This window comes from Odocoileus virginianus, chromosome 17 (genome assembly GCF_023699985.2).
Source record: "Odocoileus virginianus isolate 20LAN1187 ecotype Illinois chromosome 17, Ovbor_1.2, whole genome shotgun sequence".
Taxonomy (NCBI): Eukaryota; Metazoa; Chordata; class Mammalia; order Artiodactyla; family Cervidae; genus Odocoileus; species Odocoileus virginianus.
Window position 1 is genome coordinate 48,621,872 of NC_069690.1, and position 12,947 is coordinate 48,634,818.

Sequence of the window (12,947 nt, forward strand, 5' to 3'; positions counted from 1 at the left end):
AGATCCCACATGCCACAGAGCAGCTAAGCTGATGTACCAAAGCTGCTGAGCCCACAGTCTAGAGCCTGTGAGCCACAACTGCTGAAGCCCACGCAGCCTAGAGCCCACACCCTACAACTAGAGAAAGCCTGTGCGCAGCAACAAAGACCTGACACAACCAAGATAAAATCAGTTAATTAAATATATGTATTGAATATTTCTAGGTAGTAAAAATAGTCTCTTCTGAAAAAGTTTTATAGTTTGGTTGACCGTAGAATTTCCTGTTTTAACTCATTGAGTTTAGGACAAATGAAAGGTTTTATATAGAAGAAATAGAAACTTTTGTTTCTTAAAAATAAGCTCAAATTTATTTTTCTTAAAAGTGAATGACTTTTTCAGGTGATGGACTAAGTTTCCCAAAAACATTTCTGAGCTATGAAAGTCTCTTATTATTGAGTAAATCATTTTAAAACCTATTTTAACCTGAAGAGTTGCAATATATATGTGTATTTTTTAATACCTGTAAGTTCTAATGCATAAATATAAGTTCAGGTGTGGTTCTTGAGCTCATATTACCAGAATCCTGATGGCTTAATTTAATTTTCATTAGAGAAGGGCTTCGTTTTAGGTCAGGCACTCTATATAACGTTTAATTACAACTACTGCAGTTGAACAAACAGGGTCTCCCTAGTCTTTTTTTTTTTAAAGTCTGGTTGATTTACAATGTTGTGTTAATTCCTTAGTCATTCTTAATTTCTATTTGAATCCTGGGGGAAAAGAGGTACCAAAAATAACAGCATATATTAACAGTTATGCTCACTTAACATAGTGGGATCTTTTGCTTAGACAATTTAAGTAATACAGAACTTCTCAGTAGAAATGAAAAATCCAAGTCTCCATGATGTTCATCCTCTTTTTTATGAACCATTTAAGAATTACAGACATCCAGACATAAAATTGTGGATTCCTAAACTTTACTTGAGTTGACTCATTGGAAAAGACCCTGATGCTGGGAGGGATTGGGGGCAGAAGGAGAAGGAGACAACAGAGAATGAGATGGCTGGACGGCGTCACCGACTCGATCGGCATGAGTTTGAGTAATCTCCGGGAGTTGGTGATGTAAACTGTAGTGGAGTCCATTCTGGATCATGTAGAATTTTAAAACAAAGATGGACTTTTTTGCCCCACCTCTTCTAAACAACTTAATCCTAAAATAATTGCAAGAAAAAACAATGAGTACTCCTGTATCCTTAGTCTGAATTTGCCTGTTGGTAACATTTTGCCATGTTATTAATAGTTTTATACTATATAATTTTTCCTTTTTTCCTCAATCATTTGAGGGTTATTTCTGAACAGATAAATCTCATAATTTAGTTTAATCCAATAAATACTTAAGCTTAATCCTGTAAAACAAGAGCATTAATTTTATATAACCACAATGCAATTACCAAATTCAGGAAATTAATGGTAATACAGTACTGTTTAGAATGATTACAGTTCTCCTCCAGATTCCACAATTGTCCCAGTAATATCTTTTGTAATTGGACTTTCTCCTTCCTAAAATTTACTCAAGGGTCATGCATTGCATCTGATTTCCATGTTTCTTTAATCTCCTTTAATCTAGAACAGTTCCTAGATAATTGCATTTCTGAAGAATCTAGGCCAGTTATTTTGTAGAATGTCTCTCAATTTGTCTCGGTTCCACATGATTAGATTCAGATTAGAATCTGACCAGAATGCTACAGAGAAGGCCAGCTTCAGGAGTCACTAATGTGGGTTATCCTATCACTGGTGATGCTAAATAGGACCACTTAGTCAAGGTAGGGTTTTCCAGCTGTCTCACTCTTGTAACCTAAGTATTTAATCCTGTTCTGGAATATTACTCTTCCCCAACATGGTTTTAAATCTGTGGGTAATTTTTGCCGGAATCAATTATTATTTTGGTGGTGGTTATGGTTGCAAATGTAAAAATTGTTTTGGCGTCAATCTGAAGTGGAATGCTGTGTGTGCCTTGTAACCGCCATTCTTTTCTCTTCAGTCTGCTTTCTAAATCTGTAGATGGATGAGCAGATACAAATGGATGGAAATATTCCACAGATTCGAATAGTTATAATCACATGAGTATACAGTGTGTGATCTACTTTTTTCACTTAATATTTTCATAAAAACATGTTTTTACATAGGTAACATGTTTTGATTCATAAAAGTTTCAGACTCAGAAATCTAGAGCTGAGAAGGCTTACCAGTAAATTTAGTCATAAACATTAAGTGTCTTAGCCAGTTCCCACGTCTTTATTTTAGCAAAGCTGAAATGTGATTTTAGATTATACTCTTCCACTTCTTTTAATCATCATCAGTATAATTTGGGATGCGTTTTAAAACATACCCACATCAGTGGAATTTTTGGAATTGCTTTCATTTGCTACAGACAAATTTCTTAAGGAAAAAACTATTCAAAATTCTGAACAACTTTTTTGAAGAGACTGGCATTATTTAAAAGAACCTCCCCAGAGCCTTTTCATCCCTAAGAAAGCAGTGTAATAACTGTCTCATTAGGTTCTTTTAGTTTCAGGTCACGTACTATTACCTAGATTAACACAGCCAATAATTAGAATTGTGTTTTTTGTGTATTAGATGTTTAGTGTATGTATAATATTAATGCATTTCAGATCCCAGTTGCTGTGACATTCTGTGCTCAGTTTTAGAATATAAGTTTTTTTGTATTTTAACTTAGTAAAATATACATTTGTATACTTACCATTTAAATTTATGATAGATAACATATAAGCTACTATATATTTGATTATATAGCACTTACTGTGTGCCACCCATTGTTCTAAATGCTTTAGAAATATTAATTGATTTAATAGTCCTAAGCCCGCTTATCAGTCCCATGAAGTAGGATTTACTGTTGGGGAAATTGAGGTACAGACCAGTAAAGTTCCATTAGTCTAAGGATGAAAAGAGTGATTTGAGTCAGAGAAAAAAATGTCGTGGTGTTTATACAGGAAAAGTTAGAGAACTTGGACAAAACTTGTTAAGTGGAAAACCAAAAACGATACTGCCCTGGAGGGAGAGAAGGGAGTCTATGAGAGGTGTACATTGTTCCAAAAAGAAATTTTTCAAGTATTTTCCCTCTCTAATTCTGCACTTACCAAGCAAATGACATTGATTTGCTTTCCTAGAAACAACTTGGTATGAGAAGTGATGCGTTTCCTCGAATCCTCATAAATTAACATATTGAAATTCCTCTCTAAAGCTGTAATTTCATGTTAACCTAGTTATCCTTGGCTACTTTTCATTTCTGGATGAACTTGTTTGATTTGGGTTGTCAGCACCAAATTTGTTATGCCTTGTTACGATATATTCAGACCACAGAGCTTACAGTATTTATTTCTTCTGGTTCATTTGGATATTTCGTTGCCTTATTGTTAAATGTCTTATGTTTTACATTGTACATCAGTTAAGTTTGATGCTTTATTTTACTTTAAAATGAACTTGGATCCCAAGTACTTCAAGTACATACTTGATGAGAAGACACTCGGTCACGTCTGCCCCTTTGCGACCCCATGGTCTGTAGCCTCTGTCCACAGAATTCTCCAGGCAAGAATACTGGAGTGGGTTGCCATTCCCTTCTCCAGGGGATCTTCCTGACTCAGGGATTGAAACCAGGTCTCCGGCACTGCAAGCAGATTCATTACTGTCTGAGCCACCAGGTTAACCCATAATTGACAAAAAAGCCTTTTGGATTTGCACAGACCATATGCACCATCCCTGTTTCATTACTAGGTTGGACAGCAGCATGTAATAGGCAATAGTTTACACACCACAAATGAAATTTGTACCATTTTCCTCAGTTTGAGGGCTTCCCTAATAGCTCAGTTGGTAGAGAATCTGCCTGCAATGCAGGAGACCCTGGTTCAATTCCTGGGTCTGGAAGATGCGCTGGAGAAGGGACAGGCTACCCACCCCAGTATTCTTGGGTTTCCCCTGTGACTCAGCTGGTAAAGAATGCGCCTGCAATGTGGGAGACCTGGATTCTATCCCTGGGTTGCGAATATCCCCTGGAGAAGAGAAAGGCTACTCACTCCAATATTCTGGCCTGGAGAATTCCATGGACTTGTATAGTCCATGGGGTCACAAAGAGTCAGACACAACTAAGCAACTTTCACTTTCACTTCATCAGTTTGATTGGTGCATGAAATCTTGAAATCAAGCAGCTTAATTGATTTCTCTTGAAATCAAGCAGCTTAAGATTTCTGTAATTTTGGTGTAAAGTCTTTTAATTTATTTATACATTGCCTCTCAAAGAGAAATGAACAAGCAAGTATAATAGAAGTACAAAATTATGCCCAGGAAAGGTGGATAAAAATATGACAACTGGAAAAGTCAAGAAATTTTTAATTTAAGCTGACAAAAACTACCTGATTATAAGTTTTAAACTTTTACTTTGTAAGTTCCTCCTCTTTTTCTTTCATTGTTTGTATTGTAGAGAATTTCACACATACAAAATTAGACCAAACAGTATAATTGAGTCCCATCGTGTATCACCCAGCTTCAACATTTTATCAATATTTTCCCAATCTTGTTTCATCTGTGCCTCTAGTTACTTCGCCTTCTCATCCCAGCCATTAGATACTTTCATCTCTGACTATTTCAGTTATTAATTTATTTTATAAATTATTTGAATCAGGAAAGTGATGTTTACATATTTGTGATTGATAAGTCTCATGACTTTCAATCTGTAGATTTTCTAACTATCTCTTGTTTTTTTTCTTTCTTGTGAAATTAGGTCATTTGTCCTATAGAATTTCCTGTCTGGCTTGTGTTGGTTATTTCCTCGTAGTATCATTTTTCACATTTTCTTCTGAATTCATATTACCTCCAAATTGGTGTTTGGATATAGAAACTTTATGAGACTCTGGTTCCTTTGAATTGGTTTTGATTGCACCATGCAACATGTGAGATCTTATATCCCCACAGGATTTGAACCCATGCCCCCTTGCGGTAGAAGTGCAGAGTCTCAACCACTGGACTGCCAGGGAAGTCCCAGTGTATAATTTTAAATAAGCTATTGAGCCATTTCAGGATACCATAATTATAAATTAATATGTTTACTTATATGATGGGGTAAGTATGTTTAAATTGATTATGTTTTCAAAAACTATATTCCCTAGGATTTCAAAGGAAATGTTGTCTCTACCTACACATCTAATAGATGGTACTGTTTCCTGTTGTGTTCTTGACACTGTGTATTTATTTCTCTAACATAGTTTCTGTTGGCAATGCCTGATTGCATTTGCTATAGGGTGGAATGTCTCTGGAAATGTTTGTTTTCTTACCTGATCTCGTATTACAGATTTTTTACCTGGTCTCTTTTATAGATTTTTGTAGTCACTTTTGCTTCTCATCTCTGCTTTTTTTTTTTTTTTTTCCCTAATTCTGTAGTTTTTCTTAATATAAAGACAGAAGACCACAGGGAAACTTTAGATCTTTTTAAAAACAAGTATTGATATTTTAAATTTTGTGCAAATATACTGAAACCCTGGGGAAAACAGTTAGGACCTTAGGTGTCTGGCTAAAGGGCTTAGGCCTTCCTTGCTGAGCCCCAGTGCCAGGGCAAATTGGATTATTGTTCAAGAAGGAGACACAGGATCGACCTGAGCTAGGAGCTGTTAGCAGATAAAATAGGAAGATGACACAGAGGTCATGCTTATTAAATGATTACTGAAGGATTGGAGAAGACAGTTTGAGAAATACCTATAGGATGAAAGAAGAGTTCCCTCAAAACCAGATGCTCAGTAAGGAACCAAGGCATTCATTGGTTAGACAAAGAAGCTTGAAGTCTCTGGGGGCATAGGGGAGATACAAGGAAATTTACCTGAGAGGAGATTCCTCACCTGATCTCCCTGCAGGTGGGAAAGCAAACATCCATCTAGAGGAGATGCTCAGCACATCTCCTTTCCCCACAGGCATCATGAGCAAACAGGCTGTATTGAAAACCCGCAACTCTTTAAGACTTTTTTAGGGAATTATTAAACATAAAAGGCAGAAGAGTTGCTTTTTTTTTAGTCAGAAAAGTGGGGAGAGATGTTGCCTTTGTGTCCACAGATATTTATTGAGCACCTGCAAGGGGAATACGAAAAGTGGGAGAAAAAAGTCCTGCGTTAAATGTGTTTACTATGCCGCAGAAGAGACCTCGAAGCAAAAGCAGGTTACAATATGAGTTCCCCTGAAGGCTGTGTGAGCGATACTGAGCAGCCGTGCTTCTGCAGTTCTAACCAAGAAGTCTGCAGTCCAAACTTTGGCCTTCGTGAATCAGTAAAATTTCCAAAAGCTTTTGGGATCTGACATAAGAATGCCAAGGTTTTTTTTTTCTGCTCAGTTCACTTGAGTCGTGTCCGACTCTTCGCAACCCCATGGACTGCGCACGCCAGCCTTCCCTGTCCATCACCAACTCCTGAAGCTTACTCAAACTCATGTCCATCAAGTTGGTGATACCATCCAACTATCTCATCCTCTGTTGTCCCCTTCTCCTCCTGCCTTCAATCTTTCCCAGCATCAGAGTCTTTAACAATGAGTCAGTTCTTCGCATCAGATGGTCAAAGTATTGGAGTTTAACCTTCAACATCAGTCCTTCTGTTAGGGGAACCACACTGACTGAAACCGCCCACCCTGCCAGGCTCCATAGTAACCATTTGCATGAGTTGTTTTACAACAGGAGGTCCTGGTGATGAACATGGAACTAATAAGCCACCACCAACAGGAAGAGTTCAGGAAAGGTCAAAAGGAGATACCACATGTCCGACCATCTCCCAGAATCCTTCTCTCTGGCATCCATCTTGGCTGAACAAGGCACCACCAGGAAGGACTCTGAGTCAGAATGATTGGCTAAAGACAAGTGATGGGAAACTAATCCCATCACTATAAAACCCAAGACTGCAAGCCAGGAGCCAGAGCTGTTTTCCCAGCTTCCCTGACCCTACTACTGTCCACCTGGGTGCCCTTCCCAATAAAATCTCTCGCTTTGTCAGCACACGTGTCTCCTCGGACAATTCATCTCCGAGTGTTCGACAAGAGCCCAGTTTCGGGCCCTGGCAGGGGGTCCCTCTTCTTGCAACACTTTCAGTGTATAAGCAGGACTGATTTCCTTTAGGATTGCCTGGTTTGATCTCCTTGCAGTCCAAGGGATTCTCAAGAGTCTTCAACACCACAGTTCTTTGGCTCTCAGCTTTCTTTATAGTCCAACTCTCACATCCATACATGACTACTGGAAAAGCCATAGCCTTGACTAGATGGACCTTTGTTGGCAGTTTTTTCTGCTAATTAACCTTTAAGAAGTACTTGTTATGTTGCCCTAATTTTTCTTAATTCACCTTAAACCTGTGCTAATAGTCGCAGGGTGTCTATGTTTTACAGTCATGGAAATGAACAGGTGTGGGCAGCAAAGGAAGGACAGTTGTTGGAAATGCACCTCGTCCCCCCTCCCCACCTGTTGGAGCAAAAGTGGTCCAGTACTTGGTAGGTTCCAGGATTCCTCCCAGAGAGTTTTTGTTAGCAATTAGGAGAATCCTCCACCAAACAGTTGTCCAGAGAAGATCAAATACTTGAAAATATAACAATGTAAAAACACGAATATATGTTTCCCTTCAATTAAGATAAAAGTTTGAGAAAAACAACTTTGATTTCTTCTATCTAAGTGACCTCAGTGATCAAAGCATTCATTTTTAACCAGTGCCAAGACATCCCACTTAGTTGGGTTTCTTTCTTTTTTTTCTCCTGGCCGCACCACACAGTTTATGGGATTGTAGTTCCCTGACCAGGGATTGAACCCACACCCCCTGCAGTGGAAGCACGGAGTCTTAACCACTGGGCCGCCAGGGAAGCCCCTTGGTTGGATTTCTTATTGAAAGGCAAGCATCCTCTCACTTAACGCCCTTAATAGGAGTTACTGGTTGTTGGGGCTGACTGAGTACAGAAGCAATAGAAATGCAAACATTCTCTGAATACAGACTGGAGGATGCCAGCTTCTGTCTTTGCAAATGCTGAGCACTCATTCAGATGCAGACTATTCCACTTTTAGCTAGGAGCTGAGAAGTATTAGATTTACAGACCTCTCATTCTTGGTCACCCTTGGGGGTGGAAATCTCTTTGTTATTATGCACATAATTTAACACATATTCCCCTGGATTTAGCCTCAATCTCCTGGCTGATGACCCTCAAATTCTATCTGCATCCAGCTCTGACTTCTCTGCTAATTCCCAGATTCACATTTTCATCGCCTAATTAACATCTCAGATACCTCAAGTTTAAGATATTCAAAATGGAACTCTCGGTTTTCCTCTACATCTGCTCCCCCCTGCCTGGACCTCCTGGGGACTTGGAAACGCCCGCTCCCTCCATTTCCACTGCAGCCTTCTTTCCGCATCTTCATTTCCTCTCACCCTCCCCATTGCAGGTTATCTGCCCACTTGCCCTCTGGCTTCTATCCATCCTCTCCGTGGCAGTGAAGGTGATCCTACAACTAAGTCAGATGGGTTCACACTGCCCTTTACAAAGGGCAAACATGGATGAAGCTAGAAAACATGCTAAATAAAAGAAGCCGCCACTTAATGTATGAAAGTGAAAGTCACTCAGTCGTATCTGACTCTTTGTGACTCCATGGACTGTATTCTCCAGGCCAGGATACTGGAGTGGGTAGCCTTTCCCTTCTCCAATGGATCTTCCCAACCCAGTGCCAGAATTGGCAAATCCTTACGGACAGAAAGCAGATTAGCAGTGGCCAGAGGTGGGGGTGGGGTGGGTGGAGGAAGGAATAGAAATTCAAATTACAATGTTAAATGAATTTTACCACAATTAAAAACAAACAACTGGGAGGGGGGATCGGGATGGGGAACACATGTAAATCCATGGCTGATTCATATCAATGTATGGCAAAAACCTCTACAATATTGTAATTAGCCTCCAACTAATAAAAATAAATTAAAAAAATAAAAACAAACAACTGTCAATGGCTTCTTAGTGCAGTCTTTAAAATTAAAATCCTTACCATAGTCCACAAAGCTCTGCATGGTAACCCCTGACTTCCCCCATCCTCACATTGTGAGCCTTGCCTGCAGGCCTGCTCCCAGCAGCCCTGCCATGCCTGCCTCCAGCCCTCTGCTCCGGCTGTTCCCTCCACCAGTGTTCTATTGCCAGCTCCACCACAGGACTGGATCCTTCTCTACTGTTGAGGGGCCTTTCCTGCCCATTCCATCTCTGCATGAGCTCTTTGCTTCCTTCCTTACACTGACCACAGCATTATCTAACTTGTTTGCTTGTTTTTCTGTTGCCCCCATTAAACTATGTGAGTTCATGAGAACGGGACCAAGTCTGTCCTGTATTTCCAGAATCTACACAGCACCTGGTTACTGCAATCTCAGAAATTATAGAATGAATGAAAAAAAAAAAAAAAAAACCAGCAACTAAATTTTGAGTGTAGAATAAATGAATGATGAAGCTCTGAATGTTAACAATACAGGACCCTCTCTTTGAACTTTGTAATAGAGGAAAACATGCATACTATCTACATAAGGTTATATGGGCAGGAATTGGAGAAAGTATGGATACGTCAAGCAGGTGTTTCTCGGGAGACTAGCTTGTGTTTAGGACTTGGCTAAAAGCTGCTGGTGACAGAATGTAAAACTTGGCCTGCTTCTGAGTTATGCACAACTTCTTCAGCAGCGAGCTCCCCTCTTTTAGCACAAAGGCTCATTCAGGAAAAATACAAGTGTTTACAGGCTTCATTTTTTTCTCCTCTCAGTTTAGATGACATGAGCTGTACTGAATGCTATGAAGAGACAAGATATTCTTACAATGAGGTAACCTAGTTTATTGACTAGAAGAATTTCGTCAAAGAAATTGTGCCTTATTACTAGGAAAACAATTGGGTCTGTGCTGAGCAAGCAGCTTTCTCACATCCTTACCATATTTTCACACTATGCTCTAGTTCACCCTATTGTCTTCCATGCATTAGCTCATTTTTCCTTTTAATTAACTTCCCCAGGTGGGTATTCCCATTATTTGCACTTTGCAGATGAGGAAACTGAGGTTCAGAGAGGCCAGATGACTTGGCCTGGAGTCGCAGCTTAGCTGAAGCACCACAGCCAAACATCTTCATACTCTGTTTAACTTGGAGCAAGTTAGCCGGCCTCACTAAGCTCCCTTTGCCGGCTTTGTTCCAGTCCAGTCCCATCTCCCTGGGGGACTGCTGTGCAAATTAAATGAAATAAAGCATAGAAAATGCCCAGCTATGGTCATAAGCCTTTGATCAGGTTTGCTATCACTGTGACTTTTTCCACCTAGGGTCAGGCTGACACTGCCCTTCCCAGGTTCCTGGAGGGGAGTGAGGGCCCCTTCTCTCTGCTCTACGTCCAGTTTCCCCGAAAGGCCGGAGACCCGGCCCCTGGAGGTGGGGGCTGGGGTCCCAGGGCCGAGGAGGCCACAGCATGGGCCCTTGCAGCCTCTCCTTACGTGCTCACACACATACACAGGCTCCGTGCAATGGAATTTTCAACTTGGACTAGAGAAAGGAATGTATACTGAGACCCACAATAGCCAGAAAGCTAATTCAGCCTGGCTCCGTTCCCAGGGCCAGAACGTCCCTGGTGTCGTCCACACCAGAGCCCACACCCGGTCACCTCTGACCAACCACCCAGCCGTTCAGCTCTCCTCCAGGAACCACCCTCTCTCAGGGCAGGGTGTCTCTTGGCAAGACTCCAAGGGCAGGGGGGGGTAAAAAGGCCCAGAGAAGGGAGGAGAAAATAAAGGCCTCTCCCTAACCCCCTCCACCCCCCCCACCCCCACTCTCCCAACCTCCGCCCCTCACGACGAGCCCCCGGGACCTCAGCACTTCAGTCAAGGCTGGAGGCGCAATTCTGGAGATACAAGCAGCCCCTCAAACCCTCCTTCTCATTGCAGGTGAATGAGAATTTCTCTGTTCTCTACCTTGTACAGCCATAACAACCAGGTATCTTCATAAACTTTCATGTTCCCCAGAGCCTTGAGCCGCTTAATAAAGAGCAGCTAATCTTCATGCACTTTCACGCTCTTACCCCTGCAGAACACTCTCTGCCCTATGCCCTGGGTGTTGCCCCTTGCAGTAACCCTGTACCCTGTTCTTTCACAAAAAATGAACTCAGTGATTTTATTTTTCCCTTTGGAAATCTCCAGTGAAGGGAGTAACTCTGTAGCGTTTAGATTGCTTAAAAACTGGTTCATAAAAAAAAATTTTTTTTGTTTATTTTTTTTCTTTTCATTTTGATTCATAAAATTTTTAACATTTTCAAGAGGTATTCCCATCATGCCCCTGAATTTACAATGTAACACTGTCTTCTTACTGAGTATTCCCTTGTAAAGGAATCAGTGTTTAATTACAAAAGTGAGTGGAAAGTATGGATGATTGCCCCCTCCTAACTGATACTGTTTTGCTTTAAGACCAACATACGATCTCAAGATAATTTTAATTTAGAATGTTAAAAGATAATTTAGGGTTTCACTACCAAATACACTGCAAGGGTGTAATAGAGAGGGGGGTACTTCCCTGGTGATCCAGTGCCTAAGACTTTACACTCCCAGTGCAGGAGGCCTGGATTCAATTCCTGGTTGGGGAACTAGATCCCACTTAATACCTCCATTAAGACCTGGTGCAGCCAAAGAAATAAGAATAAATTTTTTTTTTTAATTAAAAATAATAGGGGGGAGTGTAACCTATAAACTTAGAGACATAAAAGATGTATCAATTTAAACAAACAAACCTAGACAATATATGACACTTATGAAACAAAGAGAAGGTTAATTTCTGATTAGATACTTGGAGATAAAAGGACTTACTTGGGACTTCCCTGGTGGTCCAGTGGCTAAGACTCCAAGCTCCCAATGAAGGGGGCCAGGGTTCAGTCCTTGGTCAGGGAACTAAATCCCACGTGCCACAACTAAGACCCAGTGCAGTCAAATCATAAATAAATAAAATTATTTTTTTAAAAAAAAGGACTTACTTTTTTAACTTTTTTTTAAATTCTTGGCTGCAATGGGTCCTCATTGATGTGTCCTAGGGATCACATGTGCTAAAGATCATAAACTTACCAAGCTCCTTCTGCAGGATGTGGGTCTCATGCCAGCATTGTTTTATTGTATGGGGGTCTGTCTCACACTTCTGTTGTATGGTTTTGTTGCTAAGCAAGCCTGTTGGTTTTATGGTTAAGCAAACCTGCTTTCTTAAGTAATCATTAACTTACAGGGGTCTCCTGTACTTTTTCTACTTATAATCGCCTAGTAGTATTAACTATTTAAGCACCTGCTCTGTCCCTATCACCTGAGGAATGTAGACACCGAAAAACTCAATGAAGAAGCATGCAGGATGAGTCGAGTGATTGTCCAGGGTAACTAACACAACTCCAGGACTGCACTGGGCCTGATTGCCTCCATGGAACCCACCCCATCAGAGGTGAACTCCGAGAGAGTGAAGTGAGTGAAGCTCTCAGAGTCTCAGAGGGACTGTGAGAGAATGAAGTAAATGTTAGTAAAAGAATGTATCTGTAGGGTGACGATCATAGCCACATCTCACAGGTTTCCAAGGTTAAGAGACAGCACTGGTACCTTGAACCACTGTCCTCAGTATGTCTTTGGAACATCACTGGAATAGGACTGTCCTTGGAACTTTGCTAGGTGTCATTCCTGCCATTGGCAAGGATTCAGAGGAGGATTGGCAATGTGATAAATGGTGTCAGCTTTGTCACAAAGGGGTCATCTGTGTTGCATGCCCTAGGGGTGCCCACCTTCATGCTCCAGGCCCTCTCTGAATTCACCAAGGACAGCCTTGGCAAACTGCTGGTGGGACTGAGGATCCCATGGTTCCAAGGTGCTCTGCATGGAGGACTCTCCCAGTGGGCAATCGCCCCAGGCCCTTAGGCTGGAAGGAGTCATGGAAC